We start from the raw sequence: 7,798 nt of genomic DNA, 5'->3' as shown, positions 1-7,798 counted from the left end.
AGGATTTGAATCATTTATAGTCCCTTTAAGGTCCTTGTTTTAAAGGGCGTGCTACGCGTCCGCCGGCTGATCTTTTTAAAAGATCGGCCGGGTTGCGAGCTGTCAGATCTGACGCATCGAACGGCCGAGTGACACCTTCACCATTGCAACACAGGTCTTGTTACAGAAATTTTACAACAGAGGTCCAGTTGCAGAAAAGCTTTGCAACAGAGGTCCTGTTGCAAAAAAAATTGCAACAGAAATCAATCTTGTTGCATATATTTTTTGCAACAAAGGTATTGTTACAGATTTTTTTTGCAAAGGAGCTCTTGTTGTAGTTTTTTTTCAACAAAGAGCTTGTTGCAGAAAAACACCTGAGAAGAGAATCAGAATGAGGGCCATGGGTGGAGAGAGAGGTGCATAAGGAGAGAGAGGAGGGAAGGGGAAAGGGGCTCGCAGCGGAGTGCCATGGGAGATCGTTTGGGGGAGAGAGGAGGACGGAGAGAGGAGGACGGAGAGAGGAGGACGGAAGGAGAAAGGGGGCCGGTGGCGGTGTCCTCTGGCGCGGCGGAGATCGTGCGCGCATCTGTTGCGTGGCTGAGTGGTGGCGGCTCTAGATGGGAGTCTGGAGGGAGAAAGTGAAGATCAACTGCTAAGAAACAAGTAATTGGTTGCTGAGAGAGAAGATCGACGAGATAGATTTCCTGGAGACAGACGCCTGAGGAGATAAGGTTCAGCAACGATGTGTGACTCACGGGGACATGCGTCAAGCAGCCGAAGCGGTCGGCCCACAGGCGTAATCAGCCGGCTGACAGGAAGCTTTTCCCTTGTTTTGAAGAGATCCTTGCAGCTTCAAGAATATTTGTTATATTCCATGTCTCTAGGCAAAGTTTAGGTCCTTAACTATCTTCTGAGATGCGGCCATTTTTTTTCTTTCAATAATACGGTCTAAGCATTATAAATTTCTTACATTCCCCACTTCCTATTTTTTATTTAATAGGATTGTGGCTGCATCTCTCTCTCAGTGCCATAACCCATTCTTAGTTTTCTGAATTTTGAATTGATAACCTGGGACGGTAATGTTTACCTTACCTTCTTCTGAACACGTTTCAGGTCGGATTCTCTTGATTTGGTCTTCACTTTATGGAAGAATCATCATCAGCTATACACAGTGTCTCAGAGGCAACGCCATTGAGTGACCAGCTGATTAAAGTGCTACTCCCTCCGTTTGGAAATAAGTGACGCTGTTTTAGTAAGGCAGTAGTTAGCATGATCAAGTCATCTGATAAACATATGGGCGCTTATAGGCGCCGGTCGACCGGCGCCAGGTTCGACCGGTCCATTGCCCGCCGCATGATTTGCCCCAATAATAACCATTGGATCTCGTCTTCAACCTCCAGCCACGCAACCCCCATCCTCTATCTCTTCTTCCTACGACCACCAAACAGCAAAAAATCCTCTCACGCCTCTCCAACTCGCTGCCCCTCGGTGCTCATGCGCTCGTAGCAACTACGGCGCACGTCCCCTTTGCCGGCTGCTTGCAGCACTGCGGCTCGCCCCGTCACTCCAAAGGTCGCCGTTGCAGCAAAATGCCTCGTGCCCCTCCAGCTTGTTGCCCCCTGCTCCGCGCCGTAGTAACAACTACAGCGCACGTCCCCGTCACCGGCTGCTTGCAGCACTACGGCTTGCTGCGCCACTCCAAACGGCCGTCGTTGCAGCAAAACGCCGTTGCCGCTGTCGGTGTTTTCTTGAACGGTTGTAGCAATCGTCAAGACCGGTAGTAGCAAAAATCGACACTAGTTGCAGCAAAAAGGCTGTCGTTGATGTCGCCTCCGTCGGTGTCCTCGTGAACAGTTGTAGCAATTGTCAACACCGGTAGTAGCAAAAAACGACACTGGTTGAAGCAAAGTGTCACCGCCGTCGGTGTCCTTGTGAATGGTTGTAGCAATCGTCAACGACAGTAGTAGCAAAAATCAACACCGGCTGCAGCAAAAAATCGCCGCGGGTCTCGGCGTCGCCATGAATGGTTGTAGCAATCGTCAATGTACGTCCAACAGTTGCAGCAAAAACCTCGTCGCCGGCGGCATGTCGTGGCGTCACCGTGATTGGTTACAGCAGGTGTCCATCGCTGGTTAGCATCCTTGTGACGCCCGGATAATTAAGCTACAGTAATCCCACGCAAATGATGCCACGTCAACCTCGCGATGTTTCGAAACCATTTCAAAATTCAAATTCAAATTAATGTCAACAATAAAAAATTTCAAAAGTTAAAACAAAAATGTTCGGGAAGTGCCATATTTTGCATATGTAAATATAGTGCAATAAACACATTTTTATAAAATGCCTAGATATATTATAGTGGATGGAAACAACAAAGCAATAAATAAAAAGAAAAGTAAAACAAAACAAAACAAACAAACAAACAAAAAGGAAAAGAGAACCCCCCCACTAGGCTTCGGCCTAGTAGGCCACCGGCCCAGCTACCGGCAAGCCCAGCCGGCGCTCCCATATCCCCTCACCCCCCGCAAACCCTAACCCACGCACCCACTTCCCCCCACTCTCCCTCTCCCCCGATCCAATCGGGCTCGGGCTCGACGGCCCGGTGCTGCCCCGCCGCCGCACCGACGCCGCCCCGTCCTCACCTCCTCCCCGACCAGCGACCCAGGGCAACGGCGCCCCTCGCCGCACGCCCGACGCCGTGCATCCCCGGATCCTGTCGCCGGAACCACGCCGCTCGCCTCTCCGTCGTCGACGCGTCCCCGTCCTCCCCGCCTGCCTGCCTCCCGCCCACGCGTCGTCCCTATCGACCTCCCCGAGCCCCGCTGCCTTGACCCTACGGATCCGCGGTGAGGCCCCCGGCCTCTCTTCCTCTTTGCTCCTCGCGCCGTCTCGCAGTCGTGCATGCGCCGCCCGGTGCTCGTGCTCGCGGTGAGCACGCGCGCACCCGCGCGTTACCCGCGCGCCAGCCTCGCTTCGCTGTCAACGCCGTCCGCACGCCGCTCGCCTCCCGCGCCGCTACCCCACTGCTACGCGCCTGCTCCGCTCCCGTCTGCAGCACCGCCGCGCTTGGAGCTCCGCTCCCTGGCCCCTGCCCGCTGCACCCGCGTCTACCTGCCGCTACTGCCCCCTATTGTGCGCTGATGTTGCTGCTGCCGCGGCCACTGCAGCTGGCGCCCCGCCCCACTCCCTCACTCGCTACATGCCCTGGCCGCGCCGGCTTCGCCCAGCCGTGCCCGCGCTAGGCTAGCGCGCGCCCCAGCCGCCTGCCTCGGTCGCGGCCACCTCCACGGCTGCCGACGCCAGGCCGCGCACCCCCCCTTTCGCCTGCTGCCCCGTAGCGCCCTGCCGGGCGGGCAGGCGCTCGTCGCCCGGCTCCGCCCGAAGCCCGTATCCGCTGCCCGTCGCTCGCTATGGCCTCCTGGCCAAATGACCAACGAGGCCCACGCCCAGAACGAAAATTTAAAAAAAGATTTAATAAAAATATAATAGATAAATAAATAATTAAAATATTAATTAATTAAAGAATTAGTTAACTTAATTAATCTTGATTAGATTAACCTAATGACTAAGTTTAGTTAATTAATCTGTTAGGTTAGTTAACAGTCGATGACAGCTGGGGCCCACACGTCAGATTGACTCAGTCAACGCCCTGTTGACTGCTGATGTCATGATGATGTCAGCAAGCACTATTCTGCATAATGTTTAATTAAAATAATTAAATAAATGCTAAAAATGATTTAAATATTTTAAAATTAATATAAAATAATCCGTAGCTCGGATGAAAATACTTTGTACATGAAAGTTGCTCAGAACGACGAGACGAATGCGGATACGCAGCCTGTTCGTCCGCCACACATCCCTAGCATATCGAGCTCGCAACTTTCCTCCTCCGGTTCATCTCTCCGAAAACACGAAACACCGGGAACACTTTCCCGGATGTTTTCCCCCTTCGTCGGTATCACCTCCTACCGCGTTAGGGCGTGCCTGGCACCGTTACTTGTCTTGACATGCATTGATATGCATATGTTTGCATTATGTTTATTGTTTCTTCCCCCTCTTCTCTCGTTAGACACCGAGACCGACGCCGCTGCTACCCAGTACGACTACGGTGTTGACGACCCCTCCTTCTCGGCTGAGCTTCCAGGCAAGCCCCCCCCCCCTTTGATCACCAGATATCGCCTATTCCTTCTCTCTACTGCTTGCATTAGAGTAGTGTAGCATGTTACTGCTTTCGCTTAATCCTATTCTGCTGCATAGCCTGTCGTTGTTGCTATAGTTGTTACCCTTACCTGCAATCCTAAATGCTTAGTATAGGATGCTAGTATTCCGTCAGTGGCCCTACATTCTTGTCCGTCTGCCATGCTATACTATTGGGCCGTGATCACTTCGGGAGGTGATCACGGGCATATGCTATATACTTTGTACTGTTACATTACTTATGATACTGTTCTGAGATGGGGGCTGAAGGGGCAGGTGGCTCCATCCCGGTAGAGGTGGGCCTGGGTTCCCGACGGCTCCCGACTGTTACTTTGTGGCGGAGCGACAGGGCAGGTTGAGACCACCTAGGAGAGAGGTGGGCCCGGCCCTGGTTGGCGTCCGCGGTTACTTCAAAATAACACGCTTAACGAGATCTTGGTATTTGATCTGAGTTGGGTCGTTGACCTTATACGCATTAACCGTCACGTGGGACAAGATATGGGCAACCAGCGTCGTGGTATCACCCGAAGCTCTTTTTGACGTCAGCGACTGAGCGGCGCGCGCCGGGTTGGACTGGAACGCCTTCTCATGTATAAGGGAGGCTAGGTCTGCTCACCGGCCGCGTACGCAACGTGCAGGTGTGCAATGGGCGATGGGCCCAGACCCCTGCGCGCATAGGATATAGACCGGCGTGCTGACCTCTCTGTTGAGCCTAGGTGGGGCTGCGACGTGTTGATCTCCCGAGGCCGTACATGACCCAGGAAAGTGTGCCTGGCCAGAGGGATCGAGCGTGTCGGGTAATGTGGTGCACCCCTGCAGGGAAGTTTATCTATTCGAATAGCCGTGATCTTCGGTAACAGGACGACTTGGAGTTGTACCTTGACCTTATGAAAACTAGAACCGGATACTTAATAAAACACACCCTTCCAAGTGCCAGATACAACTCGGTGATCACTCTCTAACAGGGCGACGAGGAGGGGATCGCCGGGTAGGATTATGCTATGCGATGCTACTTGGTGAACTTACCATCTACTCTCTTCTATATGCTGCAAGGTGGAGGCTGCCAGAAGCGTAGTCTTCGACAGGATTAGCTATCCCCCTCTTATTCTGGCATTCTGCAGTTCAATCCACCGATATTGCCCCTTTACACAGATACCCATGCATATGTAGTGTAGATCCTTGCTTGGGAGTACTTTGGATGAGTACTCACGGTTGCTTTTCCCCCTCTTTTTCCCCCTTCCCTTTCTTCCTGGTTGTCGCAACCAGATGCTGGAGCCCAGGAGCCAGACGCCACTGTCAACGACGACTCCTACTACACCGTAGGTGCCTACTACTACGTGCAGGCCGCTGACGACGACCAGGAGTAGTTTAGGAGGATCCCAGGCAGGAGGCCTGCGCCTCTTTCGATTTGTATCCCAGTTTGTGCTAGCCATCTTATGGCAACTTGTTTAACTTATGTATGTACTCAGATATTGTTGCTTCCGCTGACTCGTCTATGATCAAGCACTTCTATTCGAGCCCTCAAGGCCCCTGGCTTGTATTATGATGCTCGTATGACTTATTTTATTTTTAGAGTTGTGTTGTGATATCTTCCCGTGAGTCCCTGATCTTGATCATACATGTTTGCGTGTATGATTAGTGTACGACTGAATCGGGGGCGTCACAAGTTGATATCAGAGCCAACTGCCTGTAGGAATCCCCTTCCACGCTCCTTGGCCGAAGTCGAGTCTAGACATTGCAAAAACTTTTACTAACATGGCTGTGTGTCTTACGTGCCCACGTCGCCATTTGGGTGGTATTAGGATTTTTTATTCCTTGACTATACTCTCGGACTCTCATCTCTCTTCTATTCGGGTTAAATGAATTTTGATAAATCTAACATTAGGATCTCGTGATCATTTTCACCCGGAGAGCCCCTTCACTCCAGATGATGGCTTGATTCATTAGAAGACCTCAAAGATACTCTCTGATGTTATCTCGAGAACTTGTGTTCATCGCGTTTGCAATTCCCCTTCCACCGTCAACCCTTACGGATAAATACATGCACATGCCATTCTAACACTCATCCCCAGTTGGTCTTGTTATTACAAGATACCCTGTAATACTCGTCGTTGTTCCAAGAATCCCTTGTGCCACTGCCTTGCGGTTCCTTGCCGCAAAAATTGTTGGGGATCGTAGCAGAATTTTAAAATTTCCTACGCATCACCAAGATCCATCTATGGAGTATACTAGCAACGAGGGGAAAGGAGTGCATCTACATACCCTTGTAGATCGCGAGCGGAAGCGTTCCAATGAACGAGGTTGATGGAGTCGTACTCTCCGTGATCCAAATCACCGATGACCGAGTGCCGAACGGACGGCACCTCCGCGTTCAACACACGTACCGCGCAGTGACGTATCCTCCTTCTTGATCCAGCAAGGGGGAAGGAGAGGTTGATGGAGATCCAGCAGCACGACGGCGTGGTGGTGGATGTAGCGGGATCTCGGCAGGGCTTCGCCGAGCTTCTGCGAGAGGGAGAGGTGTTGCAGGGGAGGAGGGAGGCGCCAAAGGCTGTAGTATTGCTGCCCTCCCTCCCCCCCTTTATATAGGCCCCCTAGGAGGGGGGCGCCGGCAGGAACCCATCTGTGGGGGGGCGGCGGCCAAGGGGGGGAAACTTCCCCCCCAAGTCAAGTGGGCCCCCCCCACCCTAGGGTTTCCAACCCTAGGCGCAGGGGGGAAGCCCATGGGGGGCGCCCCAGCCCACTAAGGGCTGGTTCCCTTCCCACTTTAGCCCATGGGGCCCTCCGGGATAGGTGGCCCCACCCGGTGGACCCCCGGGACCCTTCCGGTGGTCCCGGTACAATACCGATAACCCCCGACACTTTCCCGGTGGCCGAAACTGGACTTCCTATATATAATTCTTCACCTCCGGACCATTCCGGAACTCCTCGTGACGTCCGGGATCTCATTCGGGACTCCGAACAACTTTCGGGTTTCCGCATACTCATATCTCTACAACCCTAGCGTCACCGAACCTTAAGTGTGTAGACCCTACAGGTTCGGGAGACATGCAGACATGACCGAGACGCCTCTCCGGTCAATAACCAACAGCGGGATCTGGATACCCATGTTGGCTCCCACATGTTCCACGATGATCTCATCGGATGAACCACGATGTGGAGGATTCAATCAATCCCGTATACAATTCCCTTTGTCAATCGGTATGTTACTTGCCCGAGATTCGATCGTCGGTATCCCAATACCTTGTTCAATCTCGTTACCGGCAAGTCTCTTTACTCGTACCGCAATGCATGATCCCGTGACTAACTCCTTAGTCACATTGAGCTCATTATGATGATGCATTATCGAGTGGGCCCAGAGATACCTCTCCGTCATACGGAGTGACAAATCCCAGTCTCGATCCGTGCCAACCCAACAGACACTTTCGGAGATACCCGTAGTGTACCTTTATAGTCACCCAGTTACGTTGTGACGTTTGGCACACCCAAAGTACTCCTACGGTATCCGGGAGTTGCATGATCTCATGGTCTAAGGAGAAGATACTTGACATTGGAAAAGCTCTAGCAAACGAACTACACGATCTTTGAGCTATGCTTTGGATTGGGTCTTGTCCATCACATC

This window comes from Aegilops tauschii, chromosome 4 (assembly GCF_002575655.3).
Source record: "Aegilops tauschii subsp. strangulata cultivar AL8/78 chromosome 4, Aet v6.0, whole genome shotgun sequence".
Lineage (NCBI taxonomy): Eukaryota > Viridiplantae > Streptophyta > Magnoliopsida > Poales > Poaceae > Aegilops > Aegilops tauschii.
The sequence above is the reverse complement of the archived record's forward strand: the minus strand, read 5'-3'. Positions refer to the sequence as shown.